Source organism: Sciurus vulgaris (assembly GCF_902686455.1).
Source record: "Sciurus vulgaris genome assembly, chromosome: 9".
NCBI lineage: Eukaryota > Metazoa > Chordata > Mammalia > Rodentia > Sciuridae > Sciurus > Sciurus vulgaris.
In genome coordinates, this window is record NC_136469.1 from 14,360,951 (window position 1) to 14,385,511 (window position 24,561).

At 35.0% G+C, this 24,561-nt stretch overlaps 1 pseudogene across 1 annotated transcript; it reads right to left on the reverse strand.

Annotated features, from left to right (window-relative positions):
* Positions 1-22,282: 22,282 nt before the first annotated feature.
* Positions 22,283-23,005, reverse strand: LOC306669305 (nucleophosmin-like; annotated as a pseudogene). The gene has a single exon. The product of its transcript is annotated as a nucleophosmin-like (transcript).
* Between the last annotated feature and the right edge of the window lie 1,556 nt (positions 23,006-24,561).

Below are 24,561 nucleotides of genomic sequence, written 5' to 3' on the forward strand. Positions count from 1 at the left end.
TGTTCACTTTTCTCAAGGAGGATTGTGTTGACTATTCTGGGCCTTTTATTTCTTCCAAATGAATTTCATGACATCTTTTTCTATTTCTATGAAGTACATCACTAAACCTTAATAGAAATAGCATTAAATCTGTATAATGCTTCTGGTAGTATGGACTTTTTGACAATATTAATTCTGCCTGTCCAAGAACATGGGAGATCTTTCCATCTTCTAAGAACTTCTGCAATTTCTTCCTTTACTGTTCTGTAAGATTCATTGTAGAGTTCTTTCACTTATTCTGTTAGGTTGATTCTCAAATATTTTATTTTATTTTTTGAGGTTATTGTGAATGGAATAGTTTTCCTGATTTCTCTTTCAACTGATCTGTCATTGGTGTATAGGAATATAATTGATTTAAGGGTGTTAATTTCATATCCTGCTACTTTGCTGAATTCATTTATAGTTCAAGAAGCTTTCTGGTGGAGATTTTTTGGGATATTCTAACTATAGAAATAAGTCATCAGCAAATAATGATAGTTTGAATTCTCCTATTTGTTTCCCTTTAATTTCTTTCTTCTAATTGCTCTGGCTAGGGTTTCAAGGGCTATGTTGAATAGAAGTGGTGAAAGAGGGCTTGAAAGAGTGCATATTCTGGTTTTTAGAGGGAATGCTTCCAATTTTTCTCCATTTAGAATGATGCTGGCCTTGAATTTAGCATATATAACTTTCACAGTTTGAAGTATGTTCCTACTATCTCTAGTTTTTCTAGCGTTTTGAACATGAATTGATGCTGAATTTTGTCACTTTTTTCTGTACCTGTTGAGACACTCATGTGATTTTTTTCTTTAAGTCTGTTGATGCAATGAATTACATTTATTGATTTCTGTATTTGAACCAAACTGGCATCCCAGGAATGAACCCCACTTGAGCATGGCGTACTAGCTTTTAAGTATTTTTTGTATGTAATTTGCTGGGATTTTGTTAAGAATTTTTCATCTTTGTTCATAAGAGATATTGGTCTGAAATTTTTTTTCCTTGATGTATGTTTGTCTGATTTTGGTTCCAGGTGATACTAGATTCATAGAATGAGTTTAGAAGGGTTTCCTCTTTTTCTACTTCATGTAATAATTTGGGGAATATTGGTATAAGTTATTCTTTAGAGGTCTTGTAGAACTTGCCTAAGAATCCATCTGGTCCTGGATTTTTGTTGTTGTTGTTGTTGGTAGGTGTTTGATGGCTTATTCAATTCCATTGCTCAAATTTGGTCTGTTTTAATTTTCTATGTCTTCCTGTTTCAATTTGGGTAAGTCATATGTCTCTAGAAATTTGTCAATGTCATCGTGTTTCTCTATTTTATTGGAGTATAGATTTTCAAAATAGTTTCTGATAATCATCTGTATTTCAATAGTATCCACTGCCAAATTTCCTTTTTCCATTACAAATTTTAATGATTTGAGCTTTCTCTATCTTTTTCTTCATTAGCTTGCTATGGGTTTATCAATTTCATTTATTTTTTCAAATAACCAACTTTTTGTTTGTCCTGTTCTATGAATTTTTTTGTTGTTGAATTTCTTTGATTTTTGCCTCTGATTTTTCCTGACATCTACTATTTTTGGTGTTGATTTGTTCTTTTCTTTTAGGGCTTTGAGATGTAATATTAGGTTATTTTTTTGGTGTCATTCTATTAACAATGTACTAAGTGTAATGAACTATTTTCATAGACCTTCCTACATAGTGTACCAGAGATTTTGATACATTGTGTTGTGATTTTCACTTACCCCTAATTATTTTTTATTTCATCCTTGATTTCTTCTACTATTCATTGGTCCATCAATAGTGTATTATATAGTGTCCAGGCATTAGAGTAGCTGCTATTTTTTGTTTCATCATTATTTTCTAATTTCATTTTGTTATGATCTGATACAATGCAAGGTATATCTCTATTTTTTTTTTTTTTTTTTTCGGTGCTGGGGATTGAACCCAGGGCCTTGTGATTGCAAAGCAAGCACTCTACCAACTGAGCTACCTCCCCAGCCCTTTTATTTATTTATTTATTTTAATTCACTAAAGTTGTTTGTGACCTAAGATGCAGTCTATTTTGGAGAATAATATATGTGCTGCTGAGAAGAAAGTACTCAATGTATGAAATACATCAGTCCTTGATGTATGAAATATTCTATATATGTCTGTTAAGTCTAAACTATTAATTGTACTCATTAGTTCTATAACTTCTTTATTTGGTTTTTGTTTGGAGGATCTATCTAGGGATGAGAGAAGTTTGTTAATGTATAACACCCAGTATTATTGTGTTGTGATCTATTTGTTTCTTGAAATTGAGAATGGTTTGTTTGATGTACAGAAGTATTCCACTGTTTGATGCATACATATTTACCATTGTGTGTTTGGTTGATGCATAATTCCATTAAGTGATCTCAAATGTTTTCTTTGTCCCTTCTGATTTATTTCAGCCTGAAATTCATTTTATCTGATGTGAGGACAGAAGTCCCTGCTTGTTTATGTGATCCATGTGAGTGATGTGTTTTTTCCCATCTGTTACCTTCGGCTTGTGGATGTCTTTACTTATGAGGTGAGTCTCTTGGAGGCAGGATACTGTTGGGTCTTGTTTTGTAATACAATCTGCCAGTCTATGTCTTTTGGTTGATGACTTTAGGCCATTTACATTCAATGTTATTATTGAATTATGATTTTTATTCCCTATCATTTTCATTTATTTCTCATTTTTAATTTTAATTAGTTTCTCCTTTGATTGATTATTCTTCTAGTGTAGCTCCTCCTTTTGCTGGTTTTCACTTTTATTTTCATTTCTTCTTCAGAAAATATTATTTTGAGTATGTTTATAGTGCAGTCTTTCCAGTTGTGAATTCTTTTAGCTTTTGTTTGTTATGGAAGGTTTTTATTGCATTGTCAGTTGTGAAACTTAATTTTGTTAGGTATAGGATTCTTGGCTATCATTCTTTATCTTTCAGAGCTTGGTATATACTATTCCAAGACCTATTAGCTTTGATGGTCTGGGTTGAGGAATCATCTGTGATCTAGATTGGTTTCCCTCCAAATGTTCCCTGCCACTTTTCTCTGGATGCCTCTAAAATTCTAACCTTTTTCATAATAAAGGAATTTTCATAATAATATGCCTTACTGTGTGTCTGTTGTAATTTTGCATATTTTTGGTCCTGCAAGTCCGCTGTATTTGGTTTTTCATTTCATTCTTTAGGTTTCAGAAATTTTCTTATATTATTTCATTGAAAAAAGATTGTGCATTCCTTTGGTTTGTATCTCTGAGTCTTCATGTATCCTGTTAAATCTTCAATGGTCTTTTAAATGGTCTTTCATATCCCATTTTTCTTGGAAGTTCTGGTCACGATCTTTTAACATCTTTACTCTATGGTCAAGCTTATTTTCTAGATTACATATTTTATCTTCATTGCCTAAAGCTCTGTTTTCTAATTGATCTAGTCTATTAGTGATGGTTTCAATTAAATTATAATTTGATTTATTGATTCCTTCATTTCAAAATTTTCTGACTGATTAGTTTTCTGGATCTCTATCTCCTGGTTGCAATGAATGATTGTTCACTTGTTGTATTTTCTTTCTGACATTATTTCTTACATTAAATTTTACCTTGTAGATCAGTTTAACCATGAACTTTCTAAGTTGTTTCTCTGACATTTCCTCCACTGTCATGTCAAGGGAGTCTACTGTTGAGGTGGTCTGGCTCATTTGGGATGGTTTGTTGCCTTCCTTTTTTTATATTGTTTGTGTGTCTACCCATCTACCTAGATGGATCTGATGCTGCAGAGTTTCTATCTTATAGGTTTATAGTGTCCCTCTGTATTATCAATACTTCTCTGATTAGGAGAGGGATCCCAATGATAGCAACAATATATGCAAACAGTATATAACAGAGCAGGTCCTTAGTTCCTATTTTAATATCTAGTGTTAATTGTGATATGTAGAAATAGTGGGATCAGCAATTTCCATTAGTAAAAACAGTACATAACAATATATTATGTCCGGCTTAAAAATCAAACAATAGGTGTTGTCTATGCCTCCTACTTTATTAATTATTGCTGTGATACTGGTGGTAGAGGTAGGTGTTATATGATTCAATTAGTATTAAGAAGTGTTAAGGATAGAGTTGAGTATGTATAAAGAAGAAGAGATAGGAGGGTGGGAAAGTGCTTGCAATTTCAAAAGGTGAATAGGGCAGATGCTGTGGTAACGTAGGATATGTTGTAAGTTTGAATGGGAAAAAAAAGTAGAAGATTATAAAAGAGGAGAAAGAATGTAATTTGGATGATAGAAGAAGAGAAATGAGAGAGGGAGGCAAGGGAGATAAAATAGTAATAAAGACAATTCAATGTAAAATCAAAATAAGTTAATCATAAACACTAACCCCAAAATACAAAGCATGAGAAAAAAAATCTTGTTGAAACCCCACAAAAGTGAATCTACAAGAGGGGGAAAAAAATGAAAAATAAAAGAAAGGATAAAAATAAAAGAAAAAAACAAGGCTATAAATGAGGAAAGAGAAAAAAATATGAATATGTGTAGGAGTCCTTGAGTCAGTCAGTACACATTCACATAAAATAAAAATCCAATAAGGAAACCTAAAATGAAAAAGCAAAACAGATCTACTGCCACAACATACAAACCACCACCACAGCAACAACAACAAAAACCTTGGTGAAATATTAAGAAATTAAGAAGTTGTATTCATTATGATGGACAACATATTCAGTGAGTGTATGTGTTCACTGACCATGCCCACCTGTTTTTCTTCTCCTTTCTTCTTGAAGTATGATCTAAGCTTGCAAGTATGGACCCTTGGTTGTGCATCCTTCCTTTTACTGTGTTGCTCACCCTGTTGAAGGTTGGTGTTTAAGACTTTCCAATTTCCCTTCTTGGGAGATTAACATGGGCGGGTAGGGCTGCAGACCTGGAGGTGATGTGGCACGACCAAGAAGCTGGTTGTGGGCGGTGTCAAAGCAGCTGGCTGCATCTGGGTGGCAGGTGGATCCGGGTCTGGTGCTAGATCCTGGGGGCCAGCAGGGAAGCTGTGTGCTGAACCAGGTGGGTCTGGCAGTGAAGCAGGTACCTGGCAGGCAGAGCTATGGGCTGGTGACTGTGCTGTGGAACTAGTTTTGGAGGAATGGGCCTGGTCAGGGGCCAAGGAGGGATTGGGAGACTGGGGACTGGGGAGCCTAAGGCCAAATTGGGTGCTGGACTGGTGCCAGAGCTATCAGTTCTTAGGGAGCTGTGGATGCATGATTTAGGAGGGAGTTGGAGACCATGCTGATACCAAAACTTGGTGAGTGCTGGGCCCCAGGCGGGCCCTGGGAACCAGGTGGATGCTAAACCAGCTGGCTGGATGAGCTGAGAGTAAAATTCCCCACACCCTCTCTTCCAACCTTTGACCCACTATAACTGGTCCTGCCAGTCCTGAGCCTCAGAAATTGTGGAGCTGGTGAGAGTCCGACTCTCTCCAGCCTCTCTAACCTATTTTCCCCTGGGTGAAACTCTCCCAGTTTCTGATTTTCCACATGTTTTCTAGGCTCAGACAGGTCCACACAGACCTAGCTGCAAACTCAGGGATTTGGGTTTCTGGTTTCCCTAGGTTCTACCAGGCTGCAGTCCCAAGATGGCTCCTGGCTTGCTGATAATTCAACTGTCCACATTTAGCTAACAAAATGTACAGGTGCAAGCACTTTGATAAAATTAAAAATCTTATCAGGAAAGTTTAGGTGTAAGTGAGTGATCCAACATACTAACATACATTTGTTCCCCTGAGGGACAAAATGATTTTCAAATATGCAAATGCATGTTGCTCTGATTACTCTGTTGCCTGTTCATTGAAAAAATTTATGAGGCAATTATGGTAACTTGTTTGCATTATTCAAAAAACACATATGACTGAACTTCATCATACCTTTGATTCTAAACAGATTATTGCCTATTGATAGTGAATGATTGTGGAATTCTATTGCATGGAAAATGAATGCTGCCCATCATACTTGCTGATTACTCAGGTAAATATGTATTTTTAAAACTGTTATAAAATCAGCTCTTTCAAAAGAGATGCTTTTCTTTCACCCTGAACTCTGTCTCATAAGTCACATCTATGATTGTCTTTCTGAGAATAACTGGTCTTAGCTCTTTCCCTAATGGTTTGTGACACAAAGTGATTCAAACTTAATATTTAATAACTCTGTCAAATTAGGTCATAAAAGCAAATTTTATTGCTTGTTCTGAAATATATCCCATTATCAAAAATAAAACAAAATCTTATTTCTTAAGACATGTGTAAAGATGATTTTTCTAAATGCTTCTAGCAAGTGTTGCAAAGCTTAGCAAACACTTCAAAACAACCGTGTAATTCAAGAAAGTATCTCTCTTTTCTAGTTTTACAGCATCACTTTTATGCTTCTCTCAAATGATTCCACTTAGTATATTCATTATGCAATTATTTTGGGGGGGTTAATATTGAAACAATTCTGTTCAGTAGATCAGAAACAATAAGTATTGAAAAATTATCCAGCATAAAGTAATTTTACTGCTGGGTATGGTGGTGTATGCCTGTAATCCCAGAGATTCTGGAGACTGAGTCAAGAAGATTGCAAGCTCAAGGCTATACTCAGAAACTTAGCAGGAGTATGTTTCCTAATAAAAAATAAAAAGCGATGGGGATATATCTCAGTGGTAAAGAATTCCTGGGTTTATTTTCCAGTACTAAAAAATAAACAAATAAATACAAAGTCATTTTACTAAATGTTTATTAACCACAACAAATAGGAAGGATACTTTGTTCAATAATTTATTACATTTAATATTTTAATATGGCATTCAATGCTTTTGGAGATTTTTTAAAAAAAAGACTCCAATTCATGGAATACTTTTTTAAATCTTACATATGATTTCTTTGTGGAATGTGTTATGAAAATGTTAATAAGTTATGAAATATTGAACACCATTTAGAAGTAGATTATACCATTGATAACCTGTGAAATCTAACTTAAAGTTTGCAAAGACCATCCTAAGTACATATGTAAGGAGAATTTTTAATTATTATTTTCAAAGACTATTAAAAGAATTCATTTTTAATCTCACTTGTCAATTAAATCAAAAATGATAATTTTCATAAGTGTTTAACAATTAAAACATACTTAGTAATAAAAACAGCAGCAAACCCCAAAAAGTTTCAGTTAAATTAATCTCCCAGGGTATTGAACAAAGAGAAAAATAACATAGTTAACAAGTTATAAAAGGTCTAGGGTAAAAAGGTATGATATCTAACATACAGTGAAGCTTATAGCATAAAACAGAGCAATGGACAACAGTAGAAAAATATTTTCCAAGTTATAGAAAGACTCGAATACATAGAACAAAAGAAAGACTATATCAAGCCAGATGAATTAGAACAAAATGATATTTTTTACATATGGATAATTGTTCAAAACATCAATAATGAAGAAAATCTCTTCATCCTTCAATGAAACAATCAATATATATATATATATATATATATATATATATATATATAAGAATCAAGGATCTGAGTGACATCAGATCTGCTATTAGATAAAACAAATAATGCAAAAAAGAACTGAAGCTTTCAAACAATATTTTGAACATAAAAATCAATACCCAGCCCAGCTACCAATTAAATAATGTGAGAATAAGTGAATAGATCTATAGAAATGAAAGGATTTAGGACATTAATTTCTCATGGATTTTTTTCTGAAGTAGAAGAAAGTTAGAAAAACATAGGAATTATATTAAAAAAAGAAAGAACTTGAGAAAGTATTACAATGAAAAATAATCCCAGATAGTTTGATATTTTTTTTAAAGTAATCAATGATCTAAGAATTCTGTAAAAAAAAAACAAACACAATTTGAGTGGATAGAAATACTAAGGTCACTTTCTGAAAAAGCTCTGGAAGATAGTAACTTATGTATCTCTTGACTAAACAAGGCAAAACGTCAACTAGATTGCCACTGGGAGCAAACATTACACTCTGATGTTGGAGTCCAAATGTAAAGCAAATAAAATATGACATGGGTTTTGCACAGTTTACGCATTAATGTAAATGCAAATGTAATTTACTGTATTCCCCATTTATGTGTGTTTACTTTTAGTAATTTCATTCACACATCAGCTGCAGTATAAAAGCTGCAAGAACAAAACAATCATGTTTTAAACTAAATAATTCATTAAATTACATGTCATTCTGCTCCATCCTGTGCATAACATAAATCATTCCTTTGCTCAGTGTGTCCATACAGTATATGCTATCTGTCTCCTAGTCACTTAGCCATTTCAGTTATCAGATTGGTTTTCATGGTACCACAGCACTTGAATTCAAATAATCATTATGCAATACCCTAATGTTACCTCACAATGCCTATGTCAGTCATTTCACTTCATCTCATCCTGTAGGCATTGGATCATCTCACAGAAGGAGTGTGATTGTGGTACAATAAGATATTTTGAAAGAGAGAAAGGCCGTATTCATATATATTTCATTGTTATAATCATCTGATATAATTATTAGTTTTTGTCATTAACTTATTCTTGTGCCAACTTTATAAATTAAATTTTACCTTAGCATAGTTATATACATAGGTTCAGTAGTGTCCAAGGTTTCAGGCATCCACTGGAGATCTTGGAACATGACCCTCACAGATAAGAGGATAATACAGTATTTTAGGTAATTCATAGTCTGTAGAGGGGTTCAGCCATGTCCAGCATGGGTGGGGAAAAGGGTTTCTGTCAGAAGATGTGGCTGGCTGTCGATTAATCACTAAGAAATTTAGTTAATTAAATATACACAGGAGTCAATTATCTTTTTAAATGGAAGGGGTTGTGATGAATTCAGCCATGCCAAGATTTGGCCTCTCACAAAATGGGGGCGTGGCTTTGGGGTATATATTTGTATCTGGCAAGTGGAGACCTCTCTCTCTCTCTCTCTCTGTCTCTCTCTCTCTCTCTCTCTGTCTCTCTCTCTGTCTCTCTCTCTCTCTCTCTCTCTCTGTCTCTCTCTCTGTCTCTCTCTCTCTCTCTCTGTCTCTCTCTCTCTCTTTCTCTCTCTCTCTGTCTCTCTGTCTGTCTCTCTCTCTCTCTCTCTGTCTCTCTCTCTCTCTCTCTCTCTGTCTCTCTCTCTCTCTCTCTCTCTCTCTCTCTCTGCTTCCTGATCACCATGTAAGCTGTTTCCCTCTGACACACTCTTCCACCATGATGTTCTGCCTCACCTCAAGTCCCAAGGAATGAAGTCAGCCTTCTGTGGAGTAAGACCTCTAAAACTGTGGGCCCTCAAATAAACTTTTCTTTCCTAAAACAAACAAAAAAAAAAAATGGGGAAGCCCACCTTCCCTTTATTTATACTTGTACAGGGAATGGGGAACAGGGAAGAGCTTCTTCTGTGAGGAACAGGATGGGGTGGAGTTAGAGATGCCACTTGCTCTAGTGAGCCATCCCAGTAGAATTAGCATTTTCTCAGGTGGTGAGTCACTCTGCACAATCACCTACCCCAGGCTATCGGAAACAGTCTCTCATGACTGCCAGTTCCTAGGAGTCAGATTTCCCTGTTCCATGGCTCAGCCAAGCCTGATTCATGGTCATGGATGGCTTCCCACAATAGTCTACTTGGACAAAAGTTGTATGACTGAAATGAGAAAAAGCTGTCCATTTATAATTACTTTTGAACATAATAACTTTGATCATTAGAATCAATATCTAGAAAACGTATAAATGAACCAATCAATGTATAATAATATGTTCACTTCCAAATTCATATAACTATTAAGCATGCTTGATATTGGTTAAATAACATAGCATTTGTTTGGGGAAACCTGTTTGGCCATCACACTGATGTAGTTAATCCGTTATTCAGTCACTGCCTTGCCATCTCTATTCCACTTTCTTTAGTCTCCCTTGTCTACTGTGAACTATGATAAGGTCTGCTATGCATTATTCTTTGTACTGACAAAGAAAATCCTATTTACTAAACAGTTGAGCAATAGAAACTTTTCCCAATACCTAGAAATCACAAAAAGGTAATTGACCTTTAAATGCAATGTTCTGAATTCCATAATAAGACCAATAAAATGTTTATAGAAGTGGTCTGTTTTAGTCAGCTTTTCACTGCTGTGACTAAATGATCTGAGCAACACTTTTATAGATGAGGAAAGGTTTATTTGAGGGTTCATGGTTTCAGAGGTCTTAGTCCATAGAAAGCCGTCTCCATTCCTTGGGGCTCCAGGTGAGAACATCATGGCAGAAGAATGTGACAGAAGGAAGCTGCTTCTCCTGGGTCTGAGGTGATAGGAGTTATTTGCACTGTTGAATTTAGGAGCAGTGGGTATGTCAAAGGCAATGCCTTGGTGTTACTGGTCAGGAGAGAAATGACATCATGAAAATCTAGAAAGTATACACAAATGTGCAGATTCCCTTTCATTAGTATGCTTTTGTTTTATTTCATGAATAAAATGTTCATTTTTCTGTGGAAAAGAGGTAGTATTTTTGTACTTACTAAATTATAGCTGATGTTATTACTAACACATTCAAAAAGCCCGTTAGTGGTCAAATGCATAATATTGACCACTAATAGCCCGTTAGTGGTCAAATGCATAATATTGATACTATGATGTAAGCAGTTAAATAATATTAAGAATTGGGGTTGAGAATGAACAATTCCATAATTTTATTTTATTTAATTAATTAATTAATTTATTTTTGATACTGGAGATTTTAGTCCTGGGGCACTTTGCCACTGAACTACATCCCCAGCCGTATTTATTTTTATTTTGAAACAGCCTCTCACTAAGTTGCCTAGGGTCTTGCTAAATTGCTGAGGCTTTGAATTTGTGATCCTTCTGGGATTGTAGGCATGTGCCACCACAGTCATAATTTTCTAATATTTACAGCACAAAGCAAAAAATGTAACAAAACACCAATTTTCATTATTTCCTTTTAAGATGAAGGAAAAAAATTACAAAGAATGAAGAGTTGTCTGAAACAGCACTAAACATATTTACTAATTTAAAATCTGACCCAAGCCTAATATCAGAAATAGGAAAGTATTTTTGCTAAATGTTTATCCGGCATAGCAGAAATTTATACACATGTCACTCTGTACAGCAAAATAAATTTAAGTCTAGAAAAACTTAGAAGTGGTTTTGTCACTTCAGTAGGTAAAATACAATGAGAGTAGACCAAAGCCAAAAAAAAAAAAAAAAAAAAAAGGAAATGGTGGATTGCAAAAGACAAAGTTATTATAAAGACAATAATAATTTGAATTGAAAAATGAGGGAAAATATAAATTTTAGAATTTCTTTCAAAAATTAGAGAAATATTATAGAGATTTCTCCATAGTTTTCTGTGCCAGCTGTTGCCACCCATGAATTTTATATTGAATTAAATTTCTCTTATTGTTTAAAGTTCACAAAATAGGTATTTAAGGCCAAAAGCATGTGAAATTTTTCTAAACATTACAAAATTTTAACATCTCCTCCCCACACAAAAACATCCTAGAGATTGAGAGACAAATGGGCATCTCTAGTAAGCAGGCAGTCTCTAGGAGACCTCCAGTCTCTACCTCCTGCCCTCAGTCCTTTCTATTAGCTCCTTCTACTGAGTGTGCACAGGACTTATTGATACACCACTACAGAAGTGAGTCTGGCAGATGTAAAAACAAAACTAGGTTAAAAGAGGGCTTCCATATCAGAGGTCCGTGCAGTCTCAGTGGGTTCCTTCTAAGAGAAAGAAGTTTTCATTTCATGAGTGGGTCTCTGGCTATGGAGACACCCAGGTGGCCTGTAGGGGGTCCAGGGTTCTCAGTCTAAAATCCCACAAGAAACTGAGGTATGCCAGTAATCCTATAAGTGACCTTGGAAGCAGATCCTTCCAATGACGGAAGCCTGTGCTGGCAGATGTGCTGCAGCATCGTGAGAGATCTTGCACTAGATGCTTCAGCAAGTTACGGAGTCCTGGGTCACAGACACAGACTGAGATAATATATTTGTATTGTTTTAAGATGATAATGATTGCAATAATTTGCTACACAGCAAAAGCTATCTGATGTAGAGTCCATAAATGAATCAAAATTGCAATTGTTCTGATGTTACTGGTGATTGAACTTGGGAACCCTCTACCACTGAGTTCTAGCCCTACTCCTTGATTTTCATTTTTCTTCAGTTTTTATTTTGAGAAAGGGTCTTGCTCAGTTGCCTAGACTGGTTTTGAACAGCTGGGATCACAGGCCTGTGCCACCACACCTGGTCAGTTTTCATCTTTGTACCTCTGAGAAATGTTCATATCTTTACTACCCAACTTTTATCAACACTAAAAGCACATGGACATATTTATAACAAACATACGTACATTTGTGATGGGTAAAAACCTTCCTGAAATTGATAAATAATATCAACTTCAAAGTCAAAGTTAGAAATAATGATTATTTGGAAAAATATATAGTCTATATGTTTCAAAAAGGAAAGAATGTAGTATGCTAATTATACACAATGGAACATTATTAGCAATAAAGAAGAAGAATATTATGGCATTTGCCGATAAATGGATGGAATTGAAGAATATCATGCTAAGTGAAATAAGCCAATCCCAAAAAATCAAAGGCTGAATGTTTGCCCTGATAAGTGGATGTGGATGATGATACATAATGGGGGTGGGGAGTTGGGGGGGTAAGAGAAGAATGGAGCAACTTTAGATTACATAGAGGGAAATGAGAGAGGAGAGGGTGCTGGGGTATGAAAGATGGTGGAATGAGACAGACATCATTACCCTCTGTACATGTATGATAATAGGAATGGTATGAATCTATATCATGCGCAACCATAGAAACAAAGTTGTATTCCATTTGTGGACAGTGAATCAAAATGCAGTCTGTAAAACTAAAAAGAAATAAATAAAAAAATGAAGGACTGTCATTTCACATGAAAGACTGTTAGGTATATTATGTTAGACTGCTATCTTTTTATTAGTATATGTAATTCAACATTATGACAAATTTTATTTAAATTCTAAAATATACAAAGTAACTGAATGGATTTAGGAAATTGTGCATTAGTATTTCTCATTAAAAATACCCTAATTTTACAAAATGAAATCTTAACTCCAAACATGCATTACAATAACTCAGCATCACCTGGAGTTCATGTAATAGTTCTAATTCAGCTTATTAGACTGCAGATTGAGGTATCATGTAGTTACTTAGTAGTTAATTATAGGCTGAATTTCATCAAGTTGTTTGCTATTTTGTAACACAATTCTTAAAACATATAATTTATATTAATCTTTTGCATTTATTATTATACTTTCCATTAAAGGAAATGAAAAATATTTATTTTCATATGACCTATTTGCTAACCATCAAAATCATGTATTGGTTAAATTCCTTGATACATTTGAAATTCTCATAAAATATTTTTATGATTAAGCTTACTTATTTTATTTAAGTACCAAAATAGGGGGAAAATGCAGAAAGTGAAAAATGCCTTGCTTAATGAAAGATTAGACCAATTATTTTTTCTCAGAAAATTATTTAAAATCTTTCATGATTTCATCAAATTATCCCATATATTTCCTAATAACATATTTGACAATGAATATTAAAAATCTTCCAGAAACTAAACTTCACATAGTGTATTTTAATCTGTGACCTTTTAATTAAAGCATTAAAATCAATCTATACAACTCTATATTTAAAAAAAATTTAAATTATAATAATTTTATATTAAAAGTATTATTATTTACCTTTTAGTTATAAACTAAAATATTGACATAGGTACTACTGAATGTAATTTTGTAACAAGACCTCTAAACAAGTTGCATATTAAATATTCATCATGTTTACTATGAAAGGAATAGTTAACCTATTAACATATGCTGATTTAAAATTTGTATTCTATTATCTGCACTTGTGCATTATTACCAATAAATTTTTAAGTTGTGATGCATACTGTAACCCTAAAATCATTCAGAATCACATGGTAAGTCCCAAATAAACTAATGTAAAGTAACATACTTTAAAATTGTCACTGATAATATTTAGTATATGTCATTTTTAATCCAAACAAGAAAATTAGCACTTGGTAAAAGTGAAAATATCCCCCCTACATAATGGACAAAATTTAGATTTCAAGAATACATGTAAAGTAAAATTTTGTTAATGGTTTAAATATTATTATGTTTTTCTTTTAAAAAAGAACTCTATTGTTTTAAAACACTAGACTAAGTCTACGAGTTCTTATCAATAGGAAGGATTGATAAAAATAAATAAATCATGAAACAGCCATGCAGCAATGGACTTGAAAGACATCAGGTAAGATGATGGGTTATCATCATTTGTTGGGTTATTTCACTTATTATTTTGATGTATTGACAATTCTTAAGATCAAAACGATGGGGATGAAACTGAATTATAAAATCAAAAAGATTTAACTTAGGCTAATTTTACTTTAAAAGTCTAAATATGTATTAGACTTTTTGGTGTAAATGGGTGGTTAGCCTAAGTCTAAAATATTTATTATATCTATTTTGCTATTGAAACATAGAGAAATACTAATGAGAACACAGCAGTTTAGAGAAGACTGCTTCAAACTCTATTCACTCCTTTTACCAGTTTAATATGTTTTGAAATTTGCAGAAATAGCAGCATGTGTAATGGGTTTGAAAGCAGGCAAACATAAGTCTCCTACATCCAGGATCCAATGAGCACAATGTAGGTTAATGATAATTATTTTATAATAAATGACTCTTCAGTGCCATTGAGGTATTACACCAGGCATTAAATCATAGCTACCATAATTTCTTTTTTCTAGATTGATCTGAGTAATAATCATTTCTAGACCATGTCTCATGTCTTCTTTGAACTTTAATTCACAAAGAATATTAAATCTCTTGTGATAACAGTGTGATAATTTTGGTTTTGTTGAATATACCACCACTTCCTTTTTAATGTGCAAGTGATAAATTAAAACAACTTCATTAAAAATTCAATGCATTATTAAAAATCAACATATGGAATATAAATCCTGAATGGCTTTGAAGTCTTAATTCCACAATCTTTATTTGCACTGACTTCCCCAGTAATAAGAACTGTTGATATTTTTCTCATGCATCTTTTCAACGTTACCTTTTCATATGCTTGCACTTATAAGTGCATGTACAAAACTCTTTTATGCCAAAATAGACTTCATTATTTTTGTGGGTGTGTCTTTTATTTCAAAGTAGAAGTGTCTGAGTGACCCTTCTTTAAAACATACCTCATTTCATCTTAAAGTTTGCATCTTCACATTCCTAGACACTTTCAATGAGCCTACTTGTTCAAAAATATCATACATATGAAAAAAAAAATCCACAAACCTTAAGCATACGTATCACTGAATACATACTAAGAAAACACATTTATGTAATCACCACAAGTGAACTACGATGGAGAACACTACTAGCTTCCTAGAATCTACCAATAAATATCTTCCCTTTATAGTTGTTGTGACTAACTTAATATTTTTTACTTTATTAAAATACAGAGTTTATATCACATGTATATTTTTGTCTCCCCACCGTTTCCATGTCTGACCACCACTACTACTATCTCCTACCATAACATTCAATACATACCTAAAAACCAAGGAAAGGGTGGAATTCCATCTTTAAAAATTAAACAGGCTTTTTTCTGAGTGCAGATTGCTCACTGTCAGGCACCTATCATGCGCCATTTGCCTGCCTCTTGGCTGTCCATTGCCTACCTTACACCTATCCATCACCTACCACATGAGGTTCACCTCCCGATCATCCAACAATAGTCAGCAAACTGATCGGCAACTGCCAGTGGAGCACCAGCTGCCAGCTGTTGCCTGGAAGTTCACTGTTACAGTATCTCCAGGTTTGATTACACGTGGCTGCTGCCATTTTGAGACACCAGCCAGGCCCCACAGGACCCCTGGCCGGACTGACTGAGCCTGGTCTCCAGGATCCCTCCCCCCAACTGATCACTCCCTGCCTCTGGGGCCCTCACATCAACTGACTACTCCCTGCTGCCAGGACCCCCAGAACAACTGACTGCGCCCTATCACCGGGACCCCAGACCAACTGATTGTACCCAGCCTCCAGGATCCCGCAACCACACCAAACATGCCTAACCTCCAGGACCCCAGCCTGACCAACCACACCCCAACTCCAGGACCTCCAGCTGACCATATCCACACCCTGAGCTGCAGCTCCCCATTTGCCAACACATTTGGAAGCCAGAGTGGCCATCTTGGATAATCCTGGAAGCCGTAGCTCTGATCTTTAGGTGGGGCAAATCACATCCTGAGACGCCTGCTGGAGACCTGAAGCTCATTGTCAGGTATCTCTCATGCATCAGGCTACTGAAGACTGGGAGGTTTCATTCCTATATGAGTGTTATACTGTAGATTTTCTTTTTTCTTCTTGGTAAAAATTTTAAGTTTTTATTTCTTCACTTTTCTTGGCTCTCTTTTCCTTTTGTTTAACTGTTCCCTCAGAGTCTCTTTCTCCCTTTTTGCATGCTAACATCCAATTTCATTTGATTACACCCTCACACTTTCTATTATCTACATCTTCTTTCTTTTCTTATCCCATTAACAGCTACATTCTACATTCCTCTGCATTCTCTTTGCCCTCCATTAGAAACTTCAGACCTTATTGCAAATCTATTTGTTTTACTGAAGATAATATTTGAAATCATTCTGTTTATTATGACAATATTGTCATTGTCCTCATTTGGTCTAGGATTGCATAGTGTTCGAATTGGGCACTGCTAATATTGATCTCCCCTTAAAGGAAACGTTTTGGAAAGCTATAGGGCCAATATAAGCCTATGGGGGAAATCTGCAATACCCCAGATCTGCACTGCTAGAGGGGAAGATACAGGAACAACATGAAAAAAGAAGGGAAGAAAATGATCCAAACAAATCTAGATTCTATATTAATAGAATCCAATGATAGTATGGTAGAAGAAATGTTAGAAAAGGACTTCAGATTATACATGATTAAGATGATTCATGATGCAAAGGATGAGTTAAGAGAGCAAATGCAGGCAATGAATGATGATACCAATAAGCAGTTGAAAGAGCAACTGCACGAAGCAAAAGATCATTTCAACAAAGAGATAGAGATTCTCAAAAAAAAAAAAAAAAAACAAAAACGGAAATTCTTGAAATGAAGGAAACAATAAACCAAATAAAAAACTCAATGGAAAGCATCACCAAAAGACTAGACCACTTGGAAGACAGAATGTCAGACAATGAAGACAAAATATTTAATCTTGAAAATAAAGTTGCCCAAACAGAGAGGATGGTAAGAAATCATGAACAGAATCTACAAGATATGTGGGAAATCATGAAAAGACCAAATTTAAGAATTATTGGGATTGAGGAAGGCACTGAGATACAAACCAAAGGAATGAACAACCTAGTCAATGAAATAATATCAGAAAATTTCCTAAACCTGAAGAATGAAATGGAAAATCAGATACAAGAGGCTTACAGAACACAAAATGCACAAAATCACAACGGATACACACCAAGGCACATTTTAATGAAAATGCCTAACATTCAAAATAAAGATAGGATTTTGAAGGCCATGAGAGAAAAGCATCAGATTACATATAGGGGGAAACCAATACGTATAGCAGCGGATTTCTCAACCCAGACTCTAAAAGCTAGAAGGGCCTGGAACAACGTATTTCAAGCTCTGAAAGAACACGGTTGCCAACCAAGAATCCTATACCCAGCAAAACTAACCTTCAGATTTGAAGAAGAAATAAAATCCTTCCATGATAAACAAAAGTTAAAAGAATTTACAAATACAAAGCCTGCGCTACAGAATGTTCTCAGCAAAATATTCCATGAGGAGGAAGTGAAAAACAACACTGTATGTCAGCAAAGGGAGGAACTATCTTAGAGAACTACCACTCGAAGGAGAAACCAAGCCAAGTTAAAAACCAAAAATAAGCCCAAATGTGTGGGAATACAAATCATATCTCAATAATAACCCTGAACGTTAATGGCCTAAACTCATCAATCAAAAGACATAGACTGGCAAAATGGATTAAAAAGAAAGACCCAACAATATGCTGCCTGCAAGAGACTCATCTCATAGAAAAAGACATCCACAGACTAAAGGTGAAAGGATGGGAAAAAACCTACCATGCACATGGACTTAGTAAAAAAGTGATAGCTTCCAGCCTTATATCAGATAAAGTGGACTTCAAGCCAAAGTTAGTCATAAGGGATAAAGAAGGACATTTCATACTGCTTAAGGACCAGAAATCAGGAAGACATAATGGTAGTAAATATTTATGCCCCAAACAATGGTGCATCCCTGTACATCAAACAAATCCTTCTCAATTTCAGGACTCAAATAGACCACAATGCAATAATTCTGGGTGATTTCAACACACTGCTGGCACTACTAGAGAGATCTTCCAAACAAAAACCAAATGAAAGAACCATAGAACTCAATACCACAATCAATAACCTAGACTTAACAGACATATAAAAATATTCCATCCATCAACGAGCTGATTCACTTTCGTCTCAGCAGCACATGGAAACTTCTCGAAAATAGACCATATGTTATGCCACAAAGCAGCCCTTAGGAAATGCAAAAAAATAGAGATACTGCCTTGTGTTCTATCAGATCATAATGGACTGAGAGTAGAAATCAATACAAAATAAAAAACAGAAATTACTCAAACACCTGGAGACTAAATAATATGCTATTGAATGAAACATGGATAACAGAAAACATCAGGGAGGAGATAAAAACAATTCTTAGAGGTCAAAGAGAATGAGAATACGACATATCAAAATCTCTGGGACACTATGAAAGTGGTACTAAGAGGAAAGTACATTGCATGGAGCGCATTCCAGAAAAGAATGAAAAGTCAACAACTAAATGACCGAACATTTCAGCTCAAAGCCCTAGAAAAAGAACAGAATAACAACAAAAGTAGTAGAAGATAGGAAATAATTAAAATCAGTACTGAAATAAATGAAATTGAAACAAAAGAAACAATTGAAAAAATTGACAAGACAAGAAGTTGGTTCTCTGAAAAGGTAAACAAAATAGACAAACCCTTAGCCACACTAACAAAGAGAAGGAAAGAGAAAATGCAAATTACTAAACTTCGTGATGAAAAAGGAAATATCATGACAGACACCACTGAGATACATAACATAATGAGAAAGTACTTTGAAAATCTGTATTCCAACAAAATAGAATCTACCGAAGACGTTAACAAATTTCTAGAGACGTATGCTCCTCCCAACTGAACCAGGAGGACATATACAATTTGAACACCAATATCAAGCAATGAAATAGAAGAAGCCATTAAAAACCTACCATCCAAGAAAAGCCCAGGACCAGATGGATTCTCAGCCAAATTCTACAAGACCTTCAAAGAAGAACTCATTCCAATACTTCTCAAAGTATTCCAGGAAATAGAAAAGGAGGGTACCCTACCAAACTCATTCTATGATGCTAATATCACCCTCAAACCCAAACCAGGAAAAGACATACCAAGAAAAGAAAATTTTAGACCAATATCCTTGATGAATATAGATGCAAAGATCCTCAACAAAACATTGGCAAACCGTATCCAAAAACATATTAAGAAAATCGTGCACCACGATCATGTGGGGTTCATACCTGGAATACAAGGATGGTTTAACATCTGTAAATAAAGAAACGTAATCCATCATGTCACTTGACTTAAGGATAAGAATCATATGGTTATTTCAATTGACACAGAAAGCGTTCAACAAAATACAATACCCCTTCATGCTCAAAACACTAGAAAAAATACAGATAGTAGGAACATACCTAAATATTGTAAAGGCTATTTATGCTAAGCCCATGGCCAACATCATTCTTAATGTAGAAAAACTGAAACCATTCCCTTTAAAAACGGGAACAAGACAGGGATGTCCTCTTTCACCACTTCTATTCAATATTATCCTCGAAACTCTAGCCAGAGCAATTAGACAGACTAAAGAAATTAAAGGGATACAAATAGGAAAAGAGGAACTCAAATTATCGCTATTTGCTGATGACATGATTCTATATTTAGAGGATCCAAAAAACTCCTCCAGAAAACTTCTAGACGTCATCAATGAATTAAGCAAAATAGTAGGTTATAAAATCAACATGCATAAATCTAAAGCATTTTTATACACAAGTGATGAAACATCTGAAAGGGAGTTGAGGAAAACAACTCCATTTACAATAGCCTCAAAAAAATAAAATACTTGGGAATCAATACTTGGGGATCTCTACAATGAATACCACAAAACATTGAAGAAAGAAATTGAGGAAGACCTTAGAAGATGGAAAGATCTCCTGTGATCTTGGATAGGGAGAATTAATATTGTCAAAATGGCCATACTATCAAAAGTGCTACACAGATTCAATGCAATTCCAGTTAAAATCCCAATGACGTACCTCACAGAAATAGAGCAAGCAATCATGAAATTCATCTGGAATAATAAGAAACCCAGAATAGCTAAAGCAATCCTTAGCAGGAATAATGAAACAGAAATTCAACTATACTACAAAGCAATAGTAAGAAAAACAGCATGGTATTGGTACCAAAATAGACAGGTAGATCATTGGTACAGAATAGAGGACATGGACACAAACCCAAATAAATACAACTTTCTCATACTAAACAAAGGTGCCAAAAATATGCAATGGAGAAAAGATAGCCTCTTCAACAAATGGTGCTGGGAAAACTGGAAATCCATATGCAGCAGAATGAAACTAAACCCATATCTCTCACCCTGCACAAAACTGAACTCAAAATGGATTAAGGACCTTGGAATCAGACCAGAGATCCTGCATCTTATAGAAGAAAAATAGGTCCAAATCTTTAACATGTTGGCTTAGGATCAGACTTCCTTAACAGGACTCCCATAGCACAAGAAATAAAAGCAAGAATCTATAACTGGGATAGATTCAAACTAAAAAGATTTCTCTCAGCAAAGGAAACTATCAGCAATGTGAAAAGAGAACCTACAGAGTGGGAGAAAATCTTTGCCACTCATACTTCAGATAGAGCACTAATTTCCAGAATACACAAAGAACTCAAAAAACTCTACACCAAGAATACAAATAACCCAATCCACAAATGGGTAAGGAAATGAACAGACACTTCACAGAAGGAGATCTACAAGCAATCAACAGATATATGAAAAAATGTTCAACTTCTCCACTAATAAGAGAAATGCAAATCAAAACTACCCTACAATTCCATCTCACCCCAATTAGAATGGCGATTATCAAGAATATTATCAAGAATATGTTGTGGTGAGGATGTGGAGAAAAAGGTACAGTCATACATTGCTGGTGGGGCTGCAAATTAGTGCTGCCACTCTGGAAAGCAGTATGGAGATTCCTTAGAAAGCTTGGAATGGAACCACCATTTGACCCAACTATCCCACTCCTTGGCCTATACCCAAAGGACTTAAAATCAGCATACTACAGAGATACAGCCACATCAATGTCCACAGCTGCTCAATTCACCATAGCCAGATTGTGGCAACAACCTAGATGCCCTTCAATTGATGAATGGAAGAGACTGTGGTATATATATACAATGGAATATTACTCAGCTATAAAGAATAGTAAAATTATGGCATTTGCAGGCAAATGGATGAAATTGGAGAATATCATGCTAAGTGAGATAAGCCAATCTCAAAAAACCAAAGGACGAATGATCTCACTGATAAGGGTTGATGGGGGGTGGGAGAGGGGCAAGAATGGAGGAAGAAAGGATTGTATAGAGGGAAAAGAGGGGTGGGAGGGGTGGGGGGTAGGAAAAAATAACAGAATGAATCAAGCAACATTACCCTATGTAAATGTATGATTACACGAACGGTATGCGGTTATTTCATGTACAAACAGAAACAACATGTATCCCACTTGTTTACACAATAAATATAAATAATAATAAAAAAATAAACAGGCATTTTGGACAACACTTTCTTGGCAGTGGAACTGGGACAATGCTTATCAAACAGTGTAAGCAAAGTTCTCAGTTTGAATTATAAAAAGGACAGCCAGATATCAACTCTTACAGAAATGAAATAAGACAGACATTTTTTTTTCTTTTTTTTTTTTTTTTTTTTTTTTGTGGTGCTGTGCTGGGGATTGAACCCAGGACCTCATGCTTATGAGGGAAGCACTCTACCAAGTGAGCTATATCCCCAACCCCAGACAGAAATTTTTAACAAACTGTTTAAACTATTTTCTTAGAGACTTCCTCCACTGCCAGAAATCTTAAAGAGCCTCCTGGTCAGTTATCCAGAAGTAATTCTTCACATGATTGATGAACTTGGCTTCCACTTTGGGAAGAGAACCACCCTTCTCTATACTTGCTTGCTATTTTGCTTTAATGTCTTCTACAGAACTAGGTCCTTTGGGTGTTTTAGGAGTATTTTCCTGTTTTTTGAAGAATTCTTGACCTTTTGATCTAGGTGTTGAGTGTTTTGAGTCTTTTCCATTCTGGTTTGGTTTTTGTGTATTTTTGTCTGGAGGATCTCGTACAGATATCTTCACTGGAACTTTCTCTTCAGTTTCCTCCTCTTTATCATCATTTTCTTCTTCATCAGCATCACGTTTTACTTTTTTTCTGGGGAACCTTGCTACCACCTCCAGGAGCAGATCGCTTTCCAGATACACTTAAGAGTTTTACATCCTCCTCTTCAACTTCTGACTCTGCATCTTACTCCACAGCTACTAAGTGTTTCCCACTAACATGCACAGGCCCTGAACTGCACTTCAACCTTCAGACCACAGGTCTGTGATTTCAAAGCCCTCCAGGGAAACCATTGGCTCTACAGACATTTTCAATGTTTCTGGTGTTATTTTAATTGGACTGCATTCATAATTCATTACCTCTGCTTCAGCAATGTGCAATTCATCCTTTGCACCAGCCCCTAAACTGACCATTCTTAATAAAAACTGGTGCTGGTTTTCATCATTATCCACCTTAAAGTCATAATCTTTTTCGGCCTTTAATTCACAACCGAAAAGATAGTGCTGGGGCCTCAGGGGGCGGTAGCATGCACTTCAGTGGGAGAGAAGGCAGACAGAAAATAGGCTGCTGCCCTAGAGAAGAGACACACAGGACAGAATCACACCAGGCCTAACTTAAAATTTGAAAGTACTCATTATCAAATATATAGATGTGCTGCTTTATGTTTGGTTCTTTTGACTAGCATTATGCCTGTCCTGTTTAGTCATTGTATTTGAATTCTTCAGGATTTAATTTATTTGAATTGCTGATGCATATTTCATTCTGTAAATAGACGCTATTGACTTAACCATTTGTTTTTGTTGAGCTTTCTGCTTTTCCTAGTTCCCAACTTTTATAAATAATGTCAGTATGAAAATTATTGTATGTAAACTTTGTTGTATATTTAAGTATTCAGTGGTGTATATAACTTGCAGTAAAATGGCTGTTATATTTTAATTCAAGTAGGTATTGATTGACAAAAAGTTTGCAAAGCCATTGTATTAATTTACTCTTCCACCAGAACTGCTTGACATTTGATTCAAACTTGTTAACACATGAGGTCAATCATTTTAATTGCAACCATTCTTGTTTTTACAATGATAGCTCACTTTTATCTTATTTTATGTTTCCTTTATTACTAATATATTTGAAATACTTCTATATAATGTCTTTTAAGTGTTTTAGTGGTGTTGTGCATCTTTACTTTCGCAATTGACTTGTGGAAATACTTTATTTAAATTTGTACATGGAAAATACACACACACAGACACTCACACACTGAACCCCCTGGACACTTGGCATTACCTGCACACATTGAACTGTCACACTAAGAATTTGCATTATTGATATCTATTGAATAGAGGTCAGGCATGGGGTTTAGTATCCTATAGGGCACAGGGCAATACCTGCCACAGATATTAATTAACCTAAAATGTAAGGAATGCTGCTTTTAAGAAATATTATTCTAAATTTTCAACCTGTCAAATGTGATTTAAAAAATACTAATTTCATGTCCTCCTTATAAATTTATTTTGTTTTCTTTTGTGTCTATCCAATCATTAATGAGAAGAGCATCATTTCTCCACTTCTCTGAAAATCAAGTGTCTTAAATCAAGGGTCTGTATATCTGGCAGTGGCTGCCTCTGGACTTTCTAACTTAATTTTATTTATTTATTTATTATTTCTTACTTCTCCAGTCATGTTCTAGCAAGGCTTAGCATTAATAGCTATGGCTTCAGGAAAAGGAGTTGATACATGGCGCTCTAAACCTCTCAAATTCTCCTTTCTCTCCTACTGCCACCTTCCCGCTTCTCCCACATCTTCATCCTGTTTTTCGTGGACATTTTTATTCTTTTCCCCTCTTTGCATTTATTTGAATATGAATTATGATATCAACCTGTCACTGCTCCAAGGAAGCCGGGGTTTTGATTGGAATGACATTGAATTACAGATCAAATAGGGGGAAATTAATCTTTCAAAACTGAAAATTTTCATGAATATGCTA